The 25,495-nt window shown below is 40.0% G+C and overlaps 1 non-coding gene across 1 annotated transcript; it reads left to right on the top strand.

Moving 5' to 3' along the window:
* Positions 1-2,219: 2,219 nt before the first annotated feature.
* LOC141496775 (U6 spliceosomal RNA) lies at positions 2,220-2,324 on the top strand. The gene has a single exon (XR_012471166.1). It is a non-coding gene; the product is annotated as a U6 spliceosomal RNA (small nuclear RNA).
* Positions 2,325-25,495: the final 23,171 nt, after the last annotated feature.

Here is a 25,495-nt window from a genome sequence, read left to right as displayed (position 1 = left end):
TAGAGGAATAACTGGTGACATGGGGTAGTGGAAGAAGGCCCAGACTGATACAAATGTGAATGGCCAGGTGACTTCTCTCTACCTTAGTTTCGTTCTTTGTAAAATTGGAGGGGAGAGGAGTTATACTAGTGACCCTCAAGGCCCATCTAGGTCTGATATCAACCTTAGTGAGGAGGGCAAGAGGATATTTCAAAGATATAATAGATGAAGCAGTATCTCACTGCAAAAATCTTTGGTTCAGACTCCCACCAGGCAAAGAACTCCAGTGGAGGCAGGGAAACTTCACTGGGGTCTGAGAAGCATAAGATACCTTGAGGCTCATCTGTGGTTTTTTTTTAGCAGAGAGCAATGGGGGGCATTGGGCTGGGATCTTCCTGCCACCTCTCCAAGGAGACCTGAATCTACCTCATGCTTCCCTCTCCATCCTCCAAAGCACTGACCCATCCCTTCCCCAAGCCTTGTCAACTCTCTAGACTCCCCTCCACCTCACTGTTGGCTTGGACCAGAGAGTGGGCTCATGTGCCTCCTGCCCAGAGGCCTGGTTGCCAGACAAGGGCTTTAGAAACTTATTTCACCCTGGTTAATAGTTTCCATAAACTGCTGCAGCCCTAGAATTCATCCTTCCTCTCTTTTCCCCATTTCACTCCCACCAATCCCCTCTGGGCATGAACCTTTCTGCTTACCTGAGATCACCCTTTGCTGGTCTCATTCTTGAAGTCTCTCCAGCTTAGGGAGTCCTTTATTGACTTGGCATAATCTTTGAGAGTCCTGGGGTCACTTTCATGCCACAACCAGGTATCATAAGCAAGACATTAGGGGAGGGCAAGACTATGGCCTTGAATGGACTCAAAAGTTAGTTTCTTAGGGGAAATAGTAACTGACATTTTATGTCCTTAATGTTTAAAATCCTCCTGGACCATATTTACATGTGTACAGACACATGGATCACCTCTAGGAAAAACAGCATGGCACTGCCTCTCTGAGCTCCGGGTTTCATAGAATCAATGGGACTGTCTTCTTGGTCCCCATTCCTCCCCTCACCCCCCCCCCCCAGATAACCAAATTTGCATCGACTCCATTTTCTTTATCATTCAGCCTTTTGGAGGAAACCCTTCTGTTTCCCTCTCCCCACTCTCCAACCCCTCCACCCCCAATCTTGGAATTAGCGGCTCAAATCCTTGGCCTCACCAGATAGGATAGATATATTTAGAGAGAGATTTATATTTTTTAAGATGAAGCGCACAATTAGCTGTCCCTTAACGTCATTGTCCACATTTCAAATGGAGAGAAGACAGATGGTTTTAATGGTCTGATCAGTGGTTCCGATAAACGTTACTCAGTCGCTCCACGTTGGAAGCGGTGGGGCCCATAGCTCCTCGTGCCCTTGGATTGTGTAAATACCCCGCTATTTCCTATTTTAATGTTCTTCAGATTTACTACTTGTAAATAAAAGCGCATCAAGGAGAGATTAAACATTTTTGCTAAAGTCTGTGTCTCCTGGTGTTATTTCCTGTTGTGTCTGCCTATTTTTCCATTGGTGGTGAAATAAAGGGTGGGAGAGGGGTGATTGGACTAGCCTCACTGACTTGGCAGAGCTAATTCTGAGATAAAGGGTTGGGCAGATGAGGATGGCAAAAGAAGGTGCTTTAGAATTAGGAGAGACAGGGCATCATGCTCTGGGTCTGACACTTTCTGACTGTGCCACTGAGCATGTCTCGTGGTCACAGTGAGTAGAGTAAACCTCTCTCAGCCTCAGTTGGAAGGTAGGAGTGGAGCAGGGGAAGGAATCCTGGATTCGGAGTCAGAGAATCTGACCTTGAATTCTGCCTCCAGAAAATTATTTAACCTCTCTGGGCCTCAGTTTCCTCATCTAGAAAATTAGGGTCTTGGACTCAATGACTTTATAGCTCTAAATATATGATCATAAGTTCTAAAATGATGAAGCTAAAACCCTTCCTCTGACAGTTGGTCTTAGTAATACACTTTGTAATTTTAAATGTTAAATGTGTTATAATACTATCAACAGCACAAAAGGCAAAGGGGCTACTTTCAGACAATTCCCCATCATTGGCGGTGGGGGTGGGGTAGGGTCTTGTAAATAGTAGTTATGTGGTAATTTAAAATGCTGGAAACAATTTCTGCTTCCAGGTGAAGTCAACAAACATTAAGCACTTACTATATACCAACACTATACTAAGCATTAGGAATACAAAAAAGTAATGCTGTCTTTGGCAGCACATATACTAAAATTGGAACAATAAAGTGGATTAGCATGGCCCCTGCCTAAGGTTGACACAGAAATGTGTGAAGGAATATAAAAAGTTAGAAGAAAGAGCACCTGCCCTCAAGGATCTTACATTCTAACAGGGAAAGATTTTCTTTCATAAAAATATATCATTTATTTCATTATTTCCCAATTAATTTTTTTAAAAAAAATTTAACATTGAATTCTTAAATTTTTCTCTCTCCCTCTCATCCCTTCCACAGCCCTTGAGAAGGTAAATTATGTGATGTCAATTAAATATGTAAAGTCATATGAGATAGTTCCATATTGGCCATGTTACAAAAGAAAACACAAGAAAAAGAGAAAGAAAAGCATGCTCCCATCTGTACTTGGAAGTTCATCAATTCTCTCTCTGGAGGTGGATGGCATTTTTCATCATGGATCCTTTGGAATTGTCTTGGATCACTGTCTTGATCGGATGAGCCAAGGAAGATAACATTTTCAGTTCAATAAACATATACATTATACATTATACATCCCCAACTCTTTTTTTTAGGTCTTTGCAAGGCAAATGGGGTTAAGTCACTTGCCCAAGGTCACACAGCTAGGTAATTATTGTGTCTGAGGCCGAATTTGAACTCAGGTACATCTGACTCCAAGGCTGGTGCTCTGTCCACTGTGCCACCTAGCTGCCCTACATCCCCAACTGTTGAAGAATTTATAATCTGATGGGAAAAGCTACAGCCAAAAGGAAGTTGAAAGGAATGCCTAGGTGGCGCAGTGGATAAAGCACCTGCCCTGGAGTCAGGAGTCCCTGGGTTCAAATGTGGTCTCAGACACTTAATAATTACCTAGCTGTGTGGCTTTGGGCAAGCCACTTAACCCCATTTGCCTTGCACAAAAAAAAACACCTAAAATAAAAGGAAGTTGAAAAAATAAGGGGAAATTGGGATACCCTGGCATACCCCAATGCCTTGGGGTGTCATAGCCAAGCTGAACTGCCAATGGGTCCCTGGAAGTTTATGAGCCTTCTCTTTCCCTCCAGCCCTTCAGTCAGAGGGGAGAGGTAACTGAGGGAGAATTGCGAAACTTAAACATATAAGAGGTAGCTGAAAAATGAGAGGCAGAAAAAGATTGACATCAAGACATGGTGAAGAAGTCTGGAGAATAGGAAGGAAGCTAGGAGAAGAGAAGAATGAGCATGGTTGGGTTGACCATTTCCTCAAAATGGTGGTTCCAAGAGAAACTTGGCAATCATATGAGGGGGCCACAGGGTGGAGGCATGTACGAGAGCGAGAAATCATCTGAGGCATGAAGAAAACATCTAGAGAGTCAACAGAAAGCCAGGAAAGTCACCATCAAAACCAGAAACCACTATTTTGTAAAAGTCTAATGCCCAAGCTATGTAGGGAATTCATAAAAATGTATAGTCAATAACTTCTCTTGGCTCATTTTCTCTTTTTCTGAGGCTGAAAGGGACCTTTGGGGTCATAGAATCCAACCTTCTCATTTTCTAGGAAGTATCAGTAAGATTAAATAGCCAGCAGAGGTCATATTGAGTACTATTCCAGTGTGATTTAACCCCCACCAGGCTGCCCATCTATTGGTGGCTTCTAAAGGTTCTCCTTTCCAACTCTGGGATTTTGTGATAATATTCAGCTGAGATTTTAAAAACTCCACTGATTGCTCTGGTCCTTATTGTACCACTTTGCAAAGCTCTGCTCAGTTCTTTGGGCTTCAGTTAACTGAATTTCATTAACTGATATTTAAAGTCTATGCTTTGAGCATGTCATTCACCTAGCAAGTAGCCCAGAAGTTCAGAACAACCCTCCCCACTCCAGATTTGGAGGGCACTGGAAATACACCGATGAACTGGATCAGGAGATTCTCCGACCCAGCCCAAATCCCTGAACCTGTCTTTGACAAAAGCCAATGGGACCAGGAAAGCAGTATTGGTTATTATATTCTACAGAACACTGGACCAAGAGATGAACATCTACTGTAGGCTTTTGCTATTAACTCACTATGTCACTGTGTACAAGTTATCTTCCCTTTTTATGCCTCAATCCCAATTGTAAAATGAGTAGTTTGCTAGAGAAGGGGTTCTTAATTGCCTTTTTGTATCTAGGATCCCTATGTTTTTAAATGCATAAAATGAGATACTTAGGATTACAAAGGAAACCAATTCTACTGAAATGCAGGCACCAAAATATTTTTTAAAAAGAAGTTTAAACACTCCATGGTTAAGAAATCTTGGACTAGATCTCTAATACCTCAAACCTCTGACATTCTGGTCCCCCTGTAGAAATTAAGATGGTTGAGGCCAAGAGAGAGAGGTCATGATAGTGGTCTTGTTATTGGTTGTCCTCGAAGAAAACTAGGACATCAAGGGAAATGATGTCATGACAGGCCCATGATTGGATTTGAGTGAGGGGGAGCTGTGCAAAGTCACTAGCTTTACTTTCTCCTCCAGAGCCATCTGGGGCCAGTGGCTAGATATAGATGAGGACAATTGGAGATGGCCCTGGATGAGGTGGGAGACCTTGGCTACTCATTAAAACAAAGACCATTTTCTGCAAGTGGTGGTCACAGTCCTTCAGGTGGGTGAATGTAAAGGGTTGGATTGTGTCTACAATTGTCAGGGGAAGGGGTTGGGGGGATAGGGATCTTGTATGATCTTGCATGATCTAATCACATTTTATATCTCAAGGAAGCTGAGGCTCAGACAGAGAACTTTCCAGAAGTCATATAAAGAATACCTGTGCAGAGCCAGGACTCAAATCTAAGCCTCCTACCCATGCCTATTTTGTACTTGGTAAATATGAATTGTTCATGTTTTTACCTGGGATGAATGGTGACTACAAGGCTGCTCTTTAGGACCAGGGGTGATTAAACCTTTGGCCTTCGCCCAGTTGGAACAACCTTTCATCATTAATGTGGAAACAAAACCTTTGAGCCATAAGGGACTTTAGAGAATATCTTCCTGTACTATTGGTTCCCAACATGAATGGGTGGCTGAAGTCCAAATTCTTTGATCACATCTGCTCATCATGATGTTGGCTGAAGGGTTGGGGGTGAAGGTGGGGAGGGAGTCAGGATTATAAAAGAGCATGATCCAGAGAAGCAGGAGTCCAGTTTTTACATTTACAGGTGTTCACATCTAAGGACCTTTGATGGAATAATTTTGTTGACTAGTATAGATTTGGCATGGCCTAGGTATCGTTGGAATGGAAAATATGTGGAATGATCATCAAACTTTGAGACAAGAGACCTGAGTTTATATCCCAAGCCCAACATTTCTTAGCTGAGTGACTGCACTTTCTGAGTCCCATCCCTATCCCTCTGAGAAAGAGAGGGACAGAGACTGAAAGAGACAGAGGCAGATGGGGAGGAGGAGAAGGAGAAGGAAGGAGAGAGAGAGAGAGAGAGAGAGAGAGAGAGAGAGAGAGAGAGAGAGAGAGAGAGAGAGAGAGAAGGGGAAGAGGAGGAAGAGATGAATGAATAGATATTAACAAAGAGAGACAGATGACAGGGGGATGGATAAATGGATAGATACAGAGACACATAGATGAAAGATGATACAGGGAATGGATTGGATGCATGGATAAATAAATATATAAAGACATATAGAAATACACATATTTGAAGCAATCATTAAACTCTTACTATTTGCCAGCAGAGAGATTCAACAAAGATGTGTGTGTATGTATGTGTGTTTGTGTGTGTGTGTGTGTGTGTGTGTTATATAAGAAAATACAGCATAAATGAGCAAAAAGAACAACTCCCAGCAGTTTCTAGACTGTGACTGGGACCAGTCAGTCCTTCAGTTCAACTCTCAAGTCACTGGGAGCCAACCGTGTTGTATTCAAAAGCAGACTCTGCTTCTAAAAAGAAAAAAAAAACATAAAAATAACTAGGTAATCACCATGAAATTGCATGAGGAGCAAATATAGAAAAAAAGATCTTGTTTGGAGTATGATAGGTCCCATTCTCTCCATCAGACCGACTCTGGGCTTCCACAATCAGCATTAGGCATGCATCGAGTCAATTATAACTCGTTAGATCACGCTATGGAGCAGAACCATCCCTGAAATCAGTCAGCGCCTGTCACAGCGCCATAATCAGAGGCAGCCGCATCAGAGATTATCAAGGGTAATTATACAGTAAGTACAGTGCCGGAATCAACTGTATTTTGATTGATCTGTATATTAGCTTATCAAGGATATTAAAATAATCAGCTATTAATAGGGGCTTAGCAAAAGTGAACTCAGGCTGGGGAATGTGAATGGAAATAATCATAAAAATAGCTTTTTTAAAAAAGGCTTAAATGATTTTTCTCATAAGGACTCTGTAACATGGAGGCATTACCAAGATTGTTATCCCCATTTTACAGATGAGTAAACTAAAAGCCAATAATAGGAAATGAGTTTAATACTCATATTTTAATACTCAGATGTTAAGTGGCAGATCTGAGACTCAACCCCAAATCATTAGATTCTAAATTGTGGATCCTTCCCAATCATCGCGCCACCTCTCTTATTTTTACTCTTCTATTTGTAGTGTTATGCTGTACATATTGGCACAGAGGAATTCAGTTACCATCCCTTTTTGGCATAAAACATTTATTTAGCATCTACTATGAACCAGTACTGTATTAAGAACGTTTTCACAAATATTATCTCACTTGGTCCACACAACACATCTGGCAGGTAGTTTTACTATTATTATCTTAATTTTATGATTAAAGAAACTAAGAAAAGAGATTAAGTGACTTGCTCAGGGTAACACAGGTTGCAAGTGTCTGAGGCTGACTTTGAACTTGGGTCTTCTTCCTTATTCCATGCCCTCTATCCATGCCCATAGTTCATGCCCTATTCCATCACTCTATCTACTACACCACCACTTTTGCAATGACTCCTAAATATATTTATAATCAACCCTAATTTTCCCTCTGAGATCCAGAATCACATCTTTGATAGTCTATAGGAAATTTCATCCTCCATACCCCACCAGCTCATCTAATCCAACCTGTTCAAAATGGAAGTCAGCATCCTTCTCCCCCAATATTGATCCAATCCTCCAAACAATAAAAGTAGCTATAAAATGCCGAGCCTTTCTCCCCTTTTACTCAGCAAAAGACCTTGTTTTCTGTCTGACTAGGAACCACATGAACACTCTCATTTTTTTTCCTTTTCCACATCACAGAACTTTATACATGTTCACCCATCTTCTCCTTTACTCTAGTCTCGGACAAAGAGTTAGGTTTCCTTGTCAAGGTTAAACACTTTACTTGTGCCCTCAGTTCTATACCCCTACCATTTCCTTAAGCCTGGCCTACCAATCATTCCCTCTTTTTTTTCTTCTTCAATATTAGGTAGCTAGGTACCACCCAGGATAGAAAGCTGAGCCCAGAGTCAGAAAGATCTGAGTTCAAATCCAACCTCACACACTAGCTGTAGGACCCTGGGTTAGTCACTTAACCTCTGCTTCAATTTCCTCATTTATAAAATATTTTGTTGTTGTTCAGTCATGTCAGTCATATCTGATTATGGTTCCATTTGGGGTTTTCTTGGCAAAGATACTAGAGTGGAATTTGAGTTGAATCTTGAAGGAAACTAGGGAAACTGGGAAGCATCTATACCCATACTACCTCTGTTGGACCACCCATTTAATTCTCCCTTGCCACTTCTTTTCTAATCCCTCTCTCTAAAAAAATAAAGTTCTCTTTCTGAAGTTGCCAACCATCTCTTAACTGCTGGTTTAAATTGACTATTTTGAACCAAAGAAGAAGATTACTATTTGGATGGGTGAGGCAATGATAATGGATAATGGAGAATAGAAACTCCTCGAATTTATTTGGCTTCTAGTTTTGCTTTTTTTTGTCTTTTGGTATTTTTTTCTGCAAAACAAAACCCATTGGGCTGAAAGGACCTACAAAAATTACTAGTGAGTAGTAGAATACCTAGCTTCCCTTGATGAGTTCAAGTTATCAGACCCAGATAAGATATATGAAGATAATGAAAGGACAGAAATGTGAGTGTTAAATAGCTGCCAGTGGTCTTTGAAAGATCATGTATAATTGCAGAGATACTGCAAGAGTAGAGGAGAAAAATGTTCCAGAATTTTTTTTTCTTTAGCAAGAGAATAGACCCTAAAAACTCTAGACCAATGAGCTTGACTTTGATTCCTGAGAAATCCTATGATGTATTATTAAAGGGATGGTTAGTGAGCATTTAGAGAAGGAAATGGTGAACACAAAGAGTCAGCAGGGATGCATCAAGGAGATGTCAAGCCAGATCAATCTCATTTCCTTTTTCGACAGGGTTCTATACTGGTAGATGGAGGAAGACTTTCAATTTAGTTTACCCAGATTTTAGAAAGAAATTTGACAAAAATTTCTTATGCTCTTCTTATGGACAAGATGGAGAGATGAAGAGATGAAACAGTTTGGTGTATTCTGAACTGGTTGAATGACTGGATCCTCAAAGAGGTATTTAAGAAATATCTGGAGGCAGCTAGATAGCACAGTGGAAAGAGCACCAGCCCTAGAGTTAGGAGGACCTGAATTCAAATTCAGCCTCAGACACTTAATAATTGTCTAGTTGGGTGACCTTGGGCAGGTCACTTAATCCCATTGCCTTAAATAAATATAATTTAAAAAAAAGAAATACCTTGCAGCTAGGATGTACCATAGTGCAGATTGCTTGAACTCAGTCAGGAAGACTCATCATCCTGAGTTGAAATGCAATGTTGACACTTACTAGCAGTGTGACCCTGGGCAAGTCACTTATCCCTGTTTGCCTCAGTTTCTTCATCTGTAAAATGAACTGGAGAAAGAAGTAGTAAACCATTCCAATATCTTTGCTAAAAAAAACCTGAATGAGGTCAAGAAGACTCAGACACAACTGGAAACAACTGAATGTCAATAACAAAAATAGTACCTATATCATAGGCTTTTGTGAGGAGCAAATGCAATCATATATGTAAAATGTTTTGCATACTTTAATATGTCACAAAAATGCTCCCTCTTATTATGATCAGTATGCAGGTTGTAGATCCTCTACCCTTTCTGAGGACACAGATTCTTTTTCATGTTTGACTCTGTACTCCCCAGCTTTTAATACACTGTATTAAGTGTATTTTAATACACTGTATTAGCTCTGTACATAGTAGGAGCTTAATGGACATAAGTTTAAACTGAATAGACTTGAACTATGTCTTAAGGAAGTTTGTAGATGAGGATGATGCTGAATAGGGGATTGGGGGCTCAAACGATAAGCTAAGGAATTTTGATTTCATCGAGCCAGAGCATCAGATGCAGTTTATAAATTCGCAAGATATTTCTGAGAGGCAAGCAAGAATAGACAGACTGTCAAACGGGGTGCCCTGAGGCATCTTTAAAAATTCACAACCTCTTTTTCAACAGGACAACGCTGATTCATTACTATCCCCATCACTTTAAGAGCTCTTGTTCTTTTTCCCTCCATAAAAAAGTTTAACTCTTTTGCTTCTTCTGCTGCCAGATTCTAGAACCCAGGTTATGAATGGGGAGAGAGTCCAGGAATGGACAGGAGGGAGAATAGGAGCATATTGAGCTCCTTTAGAAGGGGTGGAAGAGCTTATCTCTGTAGGCGGAGGAAGCAAGACAAGATTCGGAAGGGTAATTTTGCCATGGGTCAGGCCTATTTCCATCCAATTAGGTAGAGACTAGGAAGCCAGAAGAGTATAGTGCCAAGCACATTGGATTTGTCACCAGAGGATCTGGTTGTATGTGGTAACTTTGGTGTGATGTATGTGCTCTTGGAAACTTCCCCTCTCCTAGACCTCAGTTTCCCCATTTGTAAAATGAGTTGACTGGGCTGGATATTCATCTCTGATCCTAGCACAAAACAGCCTGGTCCTGTGAGAGTGGTGGCTGCCTCCTCAGCACTGTGCTGCCTCTTGGCCTAATTTGGTTTCACGGCGGTGACAGGGTGTCACAGAAGGAAATGAAAGCTGATCCCAATGCTGAAATTCCCTAGTTGCTGAGCAATGCATTTCAATTACCAAGGTGTGGGGCTTGTGGGGCAGATTGATCAAACTAGACCTATAAAGCAAATTGAATAATCTTGTGGCTCAGAACTATAAAATATAAGTATTATGCTCAAAAGCGGCTGACAAAGTAATAAAGATAGAGTGGGGCTGGGCAGGAGGTAAGGGAGGGGGAGGGGGATGTCGGGCACTACCAGCCTGTTGATGATTTATGTCTGACTCACCCCTCAAGATATCCACTCTCTCAACAACATTTTTGAGCCCCTATTCTAGAATGGTAAGAGAGGAAGCTGGAAGGTCCCTAGAACGTAGAATGTCAGCGCTAGGAGAGACCTTAAGAACAAAACTGGAAGTAAACTTAGAACACTGACTGTCAGGGATTGGAAGGGACCTAAAAACAGTGTGGGGGGCAAGAGAATAACCAAGACAGAACATCAGAGCTGGAAACATGCTTAGAAAGTGGAACGTCAGCACTGGAAGAACCTTAGAACAGTGTTGGGAAACAGAATAACAGGCTTCAGACCGGAAGGGGAAATAAGCCTAGAAACTGAATCGCAGAGTTGGAAGCTACTATAAACAAAAGGTAGAGTTAAGAGGAACTGAAAACAAATATACAGTATCCCAAATAACTTCTACAGGAAGTCTTTCCCTATTCCTCTCAATTCTAGTACCTTCCTTCTGAGAAATATTTTCAATTTGTCCTATCAATACAAAAATAAAATAAAATTAAATATATACTATCAATATATAGTAAAATAATATATAAATACATAAATATATGTACCATACTATACTATATATACTCTAAAATAAAATATGTGCATAAAATACTTTGATTTTTAAAGTATATTTTGAAAAATTATTTTTTCATGTATAATATATATTATAATCATTTAAAAAATTTCTCGTTTGTAACTAGTTATTTGAATTTTGTCTTCCTTATTAGACTGTGGGTTCCTCAAAAACAGAGGCTGTCTTTTGAATCTTTTGTATCTTCATGGCTTAATATAGTGTTTGGCACACAGCAAGGGATTAATAAATGCTTGTTGACTGACTTTTGGAACATCTTGTATTATGTTGGAACTGCAGGAGATCTCAGCTAATGTTTGGTCTACCTCTCTCATCCTGGAAAAGAAGAAATTACAGCCCCCCAGGGCCACAATATAACAACAACTGCTCTTCCTACAATTCTTCTTTCTCCTCCCCCTATTCTGCCACCACCACCACCACCACCACCACCACTACCACTACTACTACTACTACTACTACTACTATCACCACCACCACCACCACCACCACCACCACCACCACTACTACTACTACTACTACTACTACTATCACTATCACCACCACCACCACCACCACCACCACCACCACCACTACTACTACTACTACTACTACTACTACTACTACTACTACTATCACCACCACCATCATCACCACCTACTACTGCTAGCATTTACAAACCACTTCATAAACATTTCATTTTATCCTCACATCCACCCTAGGAATTATGTATTTTTATTATCCCCCATTTTACAGATGAGGAAAATTGAGGCAGACAAAGGTTAAATGACTTGTCCATATTCATGCAGATGAATTTGAACTGATTCCAGAACATAGTGTTCTACAGAGTGGAGACAGAGCTCTATCTAATTACACCACTTCAATGCTTCTTGCCCAGAACTGGAAATTGAGGGAATGTCCATCCTTTGAGGAATGGCTAAAGAAGTTATGGACTACTATTGTGCTGTCAGAAATGAGGAGTGGGCCAGTTTCAGAAAAACCTGGCAAGATCTATATAAACTGTTACAAAGTGAAGTGAGCAGAACCAGGAGACTATACAGTCACAGAAACTTTGTATGTTGATTAACTGTGAATGACTTAGCAATTCTCAGTGATACAATGATCCGAGACCATTCCAAAAGACTTATGACGGAAAATGCTATCTACTTCCAGAAAGAATTGATGGAATCTGAATGCAGATTGAGGCATATTAATTTCACTTTAATTTTTTGTGTTTTTTTTTCTTTTGGTCTGTTTCTTCTTTCACAACATAACCAAAATAGAAATCTGTTTTATGTAACTGCACATATATATCCTATATCAAATTGCTTAAATCTTAGGGAGGGGGCAAGGGAGGGAGGAAGGGAGAAAATGTGAAACTCAAAATTTTGCAAAATGAATGCTAAAATATCTTGACTTGTAATCGGAAAAAAATAAAACACTGTTTTTTAAAAAAGATGCCTCTTGCCCAAGGTGCCCAGCTAGTAAAGCAGCCAAGTTAGTCTAAGTAATATTCTTTATACACAGATCTGATAGCATGTGACTGTCTTGCTTAGCCAATTCCAGTGGCATCCTATTGCATCTAGAAAAAAAATACAAGCTGCGGTTTTTAGCTTTTAAAGCCCTCTACAAGCATTCTGGACGTTCGAGACTTGACCCCACAATTCCTCTATCCTCACTCCCTCCTTACTCCAATTCAGAGTCAGTTCTTTCTTTCCTTTGAGAAGCAGCTAAGACACCTTCTTTTGCAACGAATCTTTTTTGAACCCTCAGCCACCAGTGCTGCCCTTCCCAAGCTACCTTGAACTTAACCACTTTGCATATATTTGTATGTACAGTATGACCTAAGTATTCTTCCATTTGGGCTTGTCTATCAGATTTTGAATGGAAACTCTAAAGGAGTAGAAATTCTTTTCTTTCTTTCTCCTTCCTTCCTTCCTTTCTTCCATCTTTCTTTTTTCATCTTCCTGTCTTTCTGTTTTTCTTTCTGTCTTTCTTTCCTTCTTTCTGTCTATCTTTCTTTCTGTCTTTGTCTTTTTTTCATAGCATTCAGTTTGTGAAAGAAAATTTATAGACCAAAGAAAAAAGTCCCTAAAAACGCTCAGGAAAAAAAATAGTTTAAAAAAAAACCATGATTCATTCTATATTCAAACATCGCATTTTTTGATGTCTTTCTTTGGGTTTAGATAGCATTTTCCATCACAAATCCTTTAGAGTTGTCTTTGATCATTGTATTGCTGAGAAGAGCTAAGTCATTCATTGTCATTCAGTTTACAATACTGCTGTTACTTTATACACAGCACAGTTCACTTTACATCAGCTCATGTAAGTCTTTCCAGGTTTTTCTGAGAGTGTCTTGCTCATCATTTCATATAGCACAATGGTAATTCCATCATAATCAGTTGCAACAATTTGTTTAGCCATTCATGAGGATTCTTTCATTCTCTGTACTTATCCATCCAGAACCAAGGAGAGCTCCCAGCCTATATTGATAATATTTGTTGATTGATTGATTGATTGATAGACTGATTGAACTAATTCATAAAGTCCCATCTTCCTAATGCTGAGTCTGCTGTTCTTTCCATTGCTATGTTGAGAACCCAGGCTGGGTAGAAACTGAAATGAAGAGGGCAAGGACCCCAGAGATAAATCAGGTCAATACCAGTCATTCCTTCCAGTCTATACCCATTCACAAGAGCAGAGGGAGAGTTGCCTCATTTTTGTCTTTGTGTGAGTAGTACATTCTCTAGCACATTTGTGTTCAGGCATTTTTAGTCATGTCTGGACCTTCATGACTCCATTTGGGGTTTTCTTGGCATGGATACAAGACTGGTTTGCCCTTTCTCCCCCTTCCAATTCCTTTTATAGAGGATGAAATTGAGGCATACAGGGTTAAATGACTTGCCTAAGTATCTGAAACTGTATTTGAACTCAAGTCTTTCAGACTCCAGGCCAGGTGTTCTATCCACTGCCCCACATAGCACATAGCAGGCATTATAAATACTTGTTGATTCTTTCATTGATAAGACAAGTACACATATAAATATGACTTAAGTTGTGACTGCTCTCTTCCTCCACAAATTATTTTCCATTGACTTCTCAGTCTATGTCTAACAGAATATAAGCTCTCTGAGGGCAGGGACTCTTTTGCTTTTGTCTTTGTCTCTCCAGGGCCTAACACAGAATATTATATGTACTGTAAGAATAGTGGTAGGAAGTGTTATAGGAATTCATAGTGGGGAAGGCTGACTTGAAGTTGGAAGGATCCATCCATCAAGCTTTATTAAGCTCCCACTATCTGCCAGAAACTATGATATGTGTTGGATCAGGCAAGATTCCATGGAGGAAATGGAATTGGAGCAGAAAAAAGTGGGAAGAAGATGCCCGAGTATGAAAATGGCATTAAATATAATTGAGCAGGCATTAGGTGATGTGGCATTTTCAGAGAGCATGGGGTAGGTCTGGAGAAATGAATTTGCCTTGACTATGTGCAAACACAAGAATGATGAATGGAAACTGTATTTGGGGATTGTAAAAGTCCTACATGAAAGGTCATAAAAGTATCATTTGCTTATTTTATAAATAAACAGATTTAAGTGAATCACCTAGGTGACAGAGCTAAGAAGTGGCAAATCTGGGAAATGAAAATGGAATAGAACTTTGGACTTGGATTGAGGAAGAGCTCAGTTTGAATTCTGCCTCAGAAACCTTGTAGCTGTATGACCCTGGGCAAGTCACTGAATGTCTGAGCCTCAGTTTCCTCACTCAAATGATGGAGATGAACTCAGTGATGTTGATGATCTTTTTAATCTCTAAATCTATTACCTATGATCCTCTCATCTTCTGATTCTAAGATCAGTGACCTTCCCATTGGCCCATGTTGTAGAGGAGGAAATCAGAGATTCTTCATTATTGTGAATGAGAGTTGGTGCTTTTTGGAGGAAGGAGCCCAGCATTGGGAGTCAGGACGCTTGGGTTCCATGGCTCACTGTGCAGCTTTTCTGAAAACATATTTACTTTCCCCCAGAAACCAGCCTAGGAATTTTAATTTAGCTGAAATATTTGGATGTCATTTCCCCTCCCCAGTTCTCAGTTTCGAGTTCTGTCCAAGGTTGTGGTGGGGAGGGGGGGAGAAGGGGGGAGCACTTGACAAGTTCCAACTCTAATTTGGTTCTCCCTCCTGCTCCAATTAACTCAATCTTTCCCCCTCTTAATTCACAGCCCTGTATCCACTCCTCCATCCTTCACACACTTCTAAAAATTGGCTTCCACTGACAATGGATTTTCTAAAAACTCATTCGTTTTTCCCCAGAGGCCAATGCACCTTCATCCCCAGATTTTTTTTAAAAATAGATTTTTTTTCCTGGAGTGCTGCTCCAATTAAACTTAGGGAAACCATTTACTATCTATGCAAGCTCCATTCTGATCTTCTTAAATGGCCAGCCCTAAAATATTCCCATTTTGCTTGACTGTTTGCAATTCAGATAGACCTTGTCCTAACTAATCCTTCAGTTTCTCATGCTTCTCCACCCCCATTCCCATTTCTCTTCTGTCTTCCTTGGGGTGGAATATTTTCCTTTTCTCTTAATAGCCAGTTTCATGCCATTGAGCATGGGATGCCATCGGACAATTCACATTCTGATAAATCAAACTTCCTCTCCCCATTCCATCTTAACATTCACATCTACCTCCTCGTTCTAAAATATACTGCTGTTACCCTTGTCTGTGTCTCTCGGGAATGGTTTCCACTCTGCAAGCAGGGTAAGGGAAAGAAGAAAGAGTCTAGGAGTGGAAGTCAGGAGGCTTAACTCTGATCCATCTCTTCCACTTAGTGACTGTGTGTTCCTGGGTAGTTCGCATCTCTCTGAGTCTTCATCATCTGACTTGTATGTCGGATTAGAATGGTGGATCTCTGTGGTCCTTTCTAGCCTGGGGCAGCTAGGTGGCATCGTGGTTAGAGTACCAAGCTTGGAGTCAGGAAGATCTGAGTTCAAATCCAGCCTCAGACACTTACTAGCTATGTGACCCTGGGCAAGTCACTTAACCCTGTTTGCCCCAATTTCCTCATCTATAAAATGAGCTGGAGGAAGAAATGGTAAATGACTTTGGTATATTTGCAAAGAAAACTTCAAAGAGGATCAGGAAGAGATAGACATGGCTGAGCAACATTCCTGTGTCCAAAGATGTCCCAGGTCTGACATTCCATGTTTCAAGGTTATATTCAACACTAAGATAAGTTAGAGGCAGAGAGATGAACCCAATTATTTCTTGAGGTCCCTTCCATTTCCACACTGCAGCATCCCTAGTATCTGCCCTTTCTTTGTTATTCCCACTGAGGCCTTTTAAATAGACTTATTCCATTTCCTTTGAACACTTTCCCCTCACCTCTTCACTTCCATTTCTGTCTTTCATACCATGGTCAGAAGAATCTTCCTGATTTATAAATCTGATTATTTGTTTACTCACTGAGCATTGATTGAATACCTACTGTATGCAAAGCACTGGGATAGGTTCTGGTCCAGTTACAAAATTTTGATAAGATCTCATGAAGCCTACAGTCCAAAAGAGAAATAAGATCCCACTGAGAGCCATAACACATGAAATTCAAAACAAATGTATTGGATAAGGGCAAGCAAAGGCTTTTATGAGGCCTGAGAAGGAAAGTCAGCACTTGCGAAGAGAAAGGGATGAAGAATATTAATAACAACAACAGCAGCAGCAGCAACTAATATTTATAGAGTACCTGCTATGTGCAAAGGGCTTTACAAACATTTTCTCATTGGATCCTCACAACATTCAGATTCCAGTCATTATCTTCCCCCACAATCTGTTCCTTCTTCTGCCCTCTCTCTGTCTGTAGCTCAGCCATTTGCCCTATCTTCTTTGTTTGAGATTTGGGTGTTGTTCTCAAAACTCTGCTTTCCCTCAGTTTCCATATCCAAGTGAGTTACCGAGTCCTGACAACTGGACTGACTATCTGCTCCCATTGCACCAGCCCTAATAATCATCTGCTTGAATGACCACAGTCGCCTCCTAACAGGTCCCCACTTCACTCTCTCTCTGTGCCAATTCATCCTGAATAATCACTCTCAAAAGGAGATATGATCTTGCCACTCTGTACTGCCTGTCAAGAAAATTCATACTCCCTGGCCTGATGTTCAAGGCCTTGTATGATTTAGTCCTGCCTTTCCTTCCACCTTCATCTCACATGTTTTCCTTCTGGATGCTATGTTTTAGCTAAAGCAGACAATGACCTCCAATAAACAATGTGCTCCTCTACTTTTGTGCCTTTAATAATATTTTCTATGCCCTGAATGTTGAACACTTAGGTACTGGGTCTGGAGTCAGGAAAATCTGAGTTCAAATCTAAGCTCACACAGCTGTGTGACCCTGGGCAAGTTACTTAACCCTGCTTACCTTAATTTCCCTCATCTATCAAATGAGTTGGAGAAGGAAAAGACAAATCACTCCAATATCTTTGCCAAGAGAATCCAAAATAGGGCCACGAAGAGCCAGATATGGCTGAACATTAGCATCAATGTCCTAAATATTCTCTCTTCTCCTTAAGTGAAAACCTGCATTGGTTTCAGGAGTCCAAGTCAGGAGAGAGAGTCTGTCTTGGGGTTGGACTTGCCTAAACTCCAGAGCAAAGGAAGACAAAACACACGAGGCAGATATAAATGCCTATTTCCACTGAAATGGAGGCTTATTCTAAAATGGCATTACTCATGTCAAGAAGGGAAAAATAGAGTGCCTTCTTCTCTCTGCCACCACATGGGTGATGAATTTTTTCACTTACAGTAATTCATAAAGATAATCTATTAAGACAAGGAGGGGTTGCTATTTGTATTGATGAAATGAGCATCCACACTAATCTTTTTAAGTGTACTGATTAAACTCTAATTATCTACATTTGCATATTATAATTAGATTGATGCATTTCTTATGTGAATTCTATGTCCCAGGCACCATGCTATGCTTTGAGGACCCTAATATAAGCAAGACAGTTTCTCCCTTCAAGGCACTTACATTCTAATGGGTGAAGACAACACATAAAAGGATGCTAAGAGTAATACCATTTGAAGCAAGTCTTCCAGAAATAGAACCATCTACACACGAGCTGGTATTTTATGACTAACAGTGTTTGCTTTTTAAAATCCCTGTTTATCTCTGGAGTCCTCTCCACAAATACATTGGAGCCACCAGGTCCTATACAGATATGTGGATAAACAGTGAGCTGGGGACCAGAGTTAATGTTTTAAATGTTCCTTTTTCATAATGACCTTAACAATCCTCAACAAACACAAATATTTCAATATACAAAGAAGAATTTTTAAAAATGAGGATTATAAATGAATCTGTGAACTTGCTACATAGTCTGCCTTTTAAAAGTATATATTAAATTTAATAAGGCAGTAACAAAATCGCCCTGTTTATTTGTATCTCCTTTTGAATCTTTTTATTTTCTTATGAGTATTTTTATGTTTGTTTTATTGATGCCCTTTTCCTTTCTTTCTTTTATCATTATCACTACCCACTAATTCATCTCCCCCGCCTTTCTTCCCCCCATGCTCAGAAGTAGGACCCAGAATGAACAGGAGGAGAAGAGCAAAATTATCTCTTGGAAATTTACAGTGCTACCTTCACACAAAATCCCATCTTGATAAAGACATTCTGAGTACTCCAAATGTAGAATACTTCAATGAATTAGAGTTGAGAGCCACCCAATGATTAATGGAGAGGTCCATAATAGACTATGACACATAACCAATGAAGTTGTAGATAGGTAAAGTGGCATTAGAGAAGCACATGACAGAAAAGGTCAGGCTGGCCAGGAAAGAAGAATAAAGAATAGCAAGTGGGCAATCTGAATGTTTCATGAGAGCCATACAATATCAAGAGTTCTAGGGGAAGTCCGCCTAGCATGGTGGGTGGATTTCTTCGGGAAAGTTTAGAGTACATGGACAAGAATTGGCACGGTTGGGTTAGGAGCTGCATCATGAAAGGGAATACTGTCATGGAAGGGATATGTCACTGAGACAATGGATCCATCAAAAACAGAAAATCTCAAAGATTTCTTCAGTATCTTGGCTTACCATTTTATCACCCTTCTTACATAGTAGGACTTACAATTTCTTTCTATCTATCTATCTATCATCTATCTATCTATCTGTCTATCCTTTTATCTATCATTCATCAATCTTTCTATTTATCTATCTATCCAATTCTTTTTCATCTCTGTCACTATCCACCATCTATTTCTATCCATCTCTTTATCATCTCTCTCTATCATCTCTTTCTATCCATCATCTCCTTCTCTATCACCTATCTCTGATCTCTACCCGTCTATCAACTCTTTATGATCTATCTCTATCCATTTCTCTATTACCTATCATCTATCTTTCTACCTTAGCTATAAAGTGGTTGTATCTTAGACCTAATATCAGAATCAACCTCTTGATTCTGAATGATGCAACTTCTTCCTTTGCATCATAATATACAAATGTTTCATATCCCCCCATTCCTACTAATGCTAGTCTTTATTTTCATCGCATTCTCTATTCTGCTGTTTCCATGCCATACCCCCCCTTCTGTGACCTCGCTTTCCTCTCTCTGTACTTTTGGCTTTCTGGTTGACCACTTCTACTAGATTCTGTTCTCTCTTATAATAGGATCACAGATCTGAAGCTAGAATGAATCTTTTTTTTTTTATTTTTATTTTTTTGCAAGGCAAATGGGGTTAAGTGGCTTGCTCAAGGCCACACAGCTAGGTAATTATTAAGTGTCTGAGACCAGATTTGAACCCAGGTACTCCTGACTCCAAGGCCGGTGCTTTATCCACTGCACCACCTAGCTGCCCTGGAATGAATCTTAAAGGCTAACTAAGTTTAACTCTCTAATTTTACATGTGGGAAAACTGAGGCTGAGAGTTTCAGTGATTTCCTTTAAGGTCACAAAATTAGTGACAGACAGAAATAGAATGTCAGTCTTTCTGACTCTAGGTCTATTAGGCTACCCAACTGTCACCAGTCATGGAGTATCAGCCAAAATTTGGACCTAGGTATTCTGATTACCCTTGTTCCACCACTTTGCCCCTCAACAGCCTTCCACCCTGTGACATTCTCCCTCACCCATGAACCTCTTTGCTCATAATCCAGAGATGATAAAGTGATTGGGTTAAATTTTCACCCCAGTTTCAAGGTTCACCACAAATTCATGTTATCACATTTTAGCTGGGCCTTCATAACTGCATGGAACAAAGTCCTTGATTGTCCCTCTGTCCCACTCCCCTCAGGGACCAAGTCACATTTAAGCTTCTATATGACCAGGAAATTAGAGGCCATTTGTTGTTAGCTTCACACTGTGTCCTGTTTCCTACCTTAAAAACTCTCTACCCCTTAACCCAGTCTCTCTTTCTTTACTCCTATCTCTGAGGAAGGGGTGGGCATTTTCTTTGCCAAGGTTAACCCTTTTAACTGAATGAGACCTTGATCTCATCTCCTTCTGTTTCCTCCAGGAGCCAGTCCCATCAATTATTCTCTTTCCCCTCCCCTTCTTCCCTTCTCCCTCTCCCTTTCCTATATTCAATTTCTCCTTATCTACTGCTGCCTACAAACACTCTCAGGTCTGCTCCATCCTTTAAAAACCTTCACTTGACCCTGCCAAATCCTCAAGCTATCATCCTATGTCTCGCTTCCTTTGTAGTGCCAAACTCCTAAGAAAAATTGTCTACATTCACTGCCTTCACCTTCTCTCTTCCCATCCCCCAATCCCCCATCTAGCTGCTGATCTCACCACTTCAGCAATCAATCGATCAACAAATCTTTATTAAGGCCTCCTACATGCCAGAAACTGGACTTGATGTAGAAGATAAAATACAAAAAATAAAACAATCTCAGCTTAGAATCAATCCATAAACATTTATTAAGTGCTTACTGTGTATCAGACACTTGCTGATAAAAAGGAGGCAAAAGGGGCATCTAGGTGGCACAGTAGATAGAGCATTGGCACTGGAGTCAGGAGGCTTTGAATTCAAATCCGACCTCAGACACTTAATAATTGCCTAGTGGTGTAACCCTATTGCCTTGCAAAAAACAAAACAAAAAAAAAAGGAGGCAAAATTCAGTCCTTACCCTCAAGGACCTTACAATCTATGGTAAACTTGCACTCAAATGAACTAGTTCTTAACTATGTATATATATATATATATATATATATATATATATATATATATGTATATATGTATATATGTATATATGTATATATGTACATGTACACCTACACCTATACCTACACCTGATGGTGATTGTTTGTCCTTTGTTTTCAAAGAATACCAGGACATCAGGGAGGTAATACCATGACAAGCATGTGAATTGCATTTGAATAAGGACAGGTTGTGCTAAGTCACCAGCCTCGATTTCTCCTCCACAGTCATCTGGGTTCAGTGGTCAGTCTGGATGACTGAAGATGGCCCTGGATATGAGCCAAACAGGGTTAAGTGATTTGCCCAAGGTCACACAGCTAGTACATATCATTCTAGGGTCAGTACTCTATTCACTGCTACTTCACACACACACACACACACACACACACACACACACACATTTATAATATCCCAAAAGGCCCAATAGCTTTAACCTACAAGTGTGCTCATACACATACAAACACATACAACGTAGTTAAACCAAAGTTAGTTTGCAAGGAAGCTTAAAAGCAGTTGGGAGGGATCCACCATGTAGAAGCTGCATTGAAGCTGCATCTTAAAGAAAGAAAGGCACTCCAAGAAAAAGGTAAGGTGAGAATGCATTCTAGACATTTGGGTATGGTCCCTGCAGAAACACAGAGATAAGGACCAAAAACTGCTCTCTTCAAGATAACCAGTAATCTCTCAACTGATAACTCTGAGAGCTTAATCTCTGTTCTATCTTCCTCTTCTCTGCAGCTTCTGACCCTGTTGACCACTATGTCCTCTTTTCCCTTGACTTCTAGACACTTCTCTCTTCTGGTTCTTCTGTTTATTGGACTCCTCAGGATCCTTTGCTGGACCATCATTTATCTCCTACCTATCAACCTGGATATCCATCTCAGACCTTGTTCTCCTCTCGTTCTCTCTCTCTCTCTCTTTCTCTCTCTCTCTCTCTCTGTGTGTGAGTGTATGTGTCTGTGTATAAATACACATGTTCTCTCTCTTTCCCTCTCTCTTGTTATATATATATTATATATATTTAATATATATTTCTATATGCACATGTTCTTGAATCTCCCTCTTTGTATATATAAACATTCTCTTTCCTTCTCTTGGTATATATGTATATAATATATATACACACACACATTCTTGCATTTCTCTCTCCATGTGTGTATGTGTATACATATTCTCTCTCCCTCTCTCTCAAAATATATAGATGTATATAGATATTATTTATATATATATATATATATACCCATGTTCTTGCAATGATCTCATTAGCTTCCATGCATCAAGAATTTATACACAAATGGTTCCTGAAGGTATATATTCAGTTCTAATTTCACCCCTGAAATCCATTCATACAACATCACTTACTTTCTGGATATCTCCTCCTGGGTATCCTATTGACGCTTTCAACTCAACTTATACATGATGGAGCTCATTATCTTACAGTATCTGCCCTTCCACCAAACTTGCCTATTTTTATTGCTGGTGTTCCTATTTTGACTCAACTTCAAAACTTCATAGTCATCTTGACTCTTTCCTCTCCTCTCATTTCTAATTGATTGAAAACCTTTTTAGGTACAGCTTTCCCAACATCTTCCCCATCTGTCCCCTCACCCAACCATCAGCCTAGTTTAGATCCCCATCCCCTCTTGCTTAGACCTAGCAACCACCTACAGCTAGGTCCCAATTAGTGTGAATCTAGTTTATGTAAAAATATGGTAATTGGTCCTAATCCAAAGGAACTGTGCATTGAGAATTTGAATAATGTAACCACTTCACTGGATTCATAATGGGGACCCAGCGGTTTTCCTCAATCCATGCTCTACCTTGCTTCCCAAATATTGGCACCTATTTGCTCATCTCTGGTGGCTCCCTGTTGCCTAGAAGATAAAATAAAAACTGTTTAGCCTGGCATTTAAGGTTGTCCACCATCTTGTCCTCATCTACTTTTCCAGTCTTATTTCAAACCACTCTTTTGTATCAACTCTTCATTCCAGCCACACCAGACTTCTGTGGGTTCTCAAAATTGAGCATTGCCTTTCCTATCTCCAGGCTTAAACTATATCCCCTGCCTGGCATTCCCTTCTTTGTCATTTTCTCAACTCAGAAGCTTTGGTTTCCTTCAAGGCTCAGCTACTACTTTCCCCAAGGAAGGAAATTGGAAGAGCTCTCACCCTCTTTGTTTTTCTATGATACTGATAAGTGTATGTCTTATATCCTGCCTGGAAGAACCAGGGTCCCTTGGTCTTGCTTGTGGTTTTACATCTCAAGGGCCTGGCATGATATCTTTTCTATAGTAGGTGCTTAATAAATGCTGGTGAATTGAATTGGCTTGATGCCAACATGGAGACAAAGGGAAGCTAAGGAGGATTTTCTTCCTCATTTTATTAGTGGGAAAAACAAAGAACAAAAAGGGTTTTGTATTACTTCTGAGAGAAGAAATAAGACCTGCTGAAAGACCCTGTCTTCATCCCACAAAGAATAACTCACTGGATTTTTCCAGAAGATGTTTGGGTCTGTACCTTACACCACACTGTCTGAAGAACCAGGGAGTGAGAGAGTTTGACCAGAGAGGAGAGGGAAACTACTTCTTTTGTTCCACGCTAATAGTGTAAAACATTTTCACCTGTACCAGTGCAATAGTCCCCTGTCTCCAATCCATTTGCTCCTCTCTCTGAACCACTCCCTTCTTTTTAAGAGGATTTTCCTAAAGTACAGGTCACCCCCTAGTCTCTAATCTCCAGTGGCTAATTACTGCTTCTAGGAGCAGATTATAAAGTCCTCTGGCCTTTAAAATTCTTCCCAACTGGGACTCTCCCTCCCTTTTTCAGTTTTCTTATGAGTTGTTTCCTTCTACATCCTGTTCAGTTTGCTGGTAGTGACATGAATGCCTGTAACAATCTATCCCTGCTCCTTTGTCTAAGTCCCCTGTGACTCTGTCAGCCACCTAGAATCCCTGGCTTTCTGCACATCAGCTTAAACTCTGCCTTTTGTAGGAGACATTTTCTAATTCTTCCCCCACCCCAATTCCCCCACTTTGAATCCCTTCCCTAAGGTTATTTCTGTCATATATATATATATATATATATATATATATATATATATATATATGTATGTATGTATAGTTGTGCCTCTTTCTGCACTTGGTTTTTAGACTTTAAAATACATGCTTATAGCACCATTTTTGTTTTTCTCTTGTATATCTCTGATCTTTAGCATAGTACTTGGTTTAATGAATTATTGTTAATAGGTTAAATAAATGGAAGAATTGTTGACCTCAAGGCACTTTCAATCAAATTTAAATTTTATAATAATTCTATGAGTTGGCTAGAACAAGTCTTGCCAACTCCATTTATCAGATCAGGAGACTGAGGCTTAGTGGATTACTTCCCTTTGGTCATATAGTGAATTGGAACTAGACTTGAATCTTCTGATTCCCGGCCCATTGCATTGTCCAAGAATATAGTCCACCTGCTTATGGAGAGAGTCATGTGATTCTATCCTCACTGGCCCAGATTTTCCTTGATTCTCCCTTCCCAGTGCCCAGGCATCTAAATTTCTATCTATCCAGTAAAGCTTTTTTTTTCAGAGTTGACCTTTTCTAAAGAGTCATACTGATCCTCTCTTTACCCCTTATCAGTAATAATCTTTCTTCTCTTGGAAATCCCACAGCCTCTTGTATGTACTTCTCATGAACTTAGAATACATTATTATGTTTTCGTTTATCTTGATGAAAATCTTATTTCCCTGATGGACAGATGCCTTCCATGAAGGCAGAAACCGTGTCTTATCTATACTTTGTGTACCTCCAGTGCACAGACTAGGACTTTGTACTCAATAGGAATTTAATAAATACAGGCTAAAAAGAATTGAATTGTTGGCCAAAGTAAGGAAACTCAACTCTTTGATTTTTGCTTTTACTCTAAAATTGATCTTCATGGAGATCATCCTATGCTCTATATCGCCACTCTAACTTCCTGAGCTACCCTTGTTCCTTGTCCATTTGATGCGGTGATTTCAGGTTCTTTGAGCATCCTTTTCAAAGGAGACTTTGCCTGGCAACAGTTGCTATGCAAAATTCATAATTAATGAGGATTTCAGGGTTATGGACTTTAAAAAATCATTATGTGTTGAAGACCCAGCAGAGTTGAATGGGAGCTTGGTGGGAAGGAGGTAGGGAGGTCCTCAGAATGATCTTAATGTAGAGAGAGGCATAAGTCCATACCCTGTGGTTCCAGGAGTAGATGGAAGGAAAA

Source organism: Macrotis lagotis, chromosome 8 (genome assembly GCF_037893015.1).
Source record: "Macrotis lagotis isolate mMagLag1 chromosome 8, bilby.v1.9.chrom.fasta, whole genome shotgun sequence".
Classification (NCBI taxonomy): domain Eukaryota; kingdom Metazoa; phylum Chordata; class Mammalia; order Peramelemorphia; family Peramelidae; genus Macrotis; species Macrotis lagotis.
Note: the sequence above shows the minus strand (reverse complement) of the source record. Positions and strands in the feature narration are given on the sequence as shown.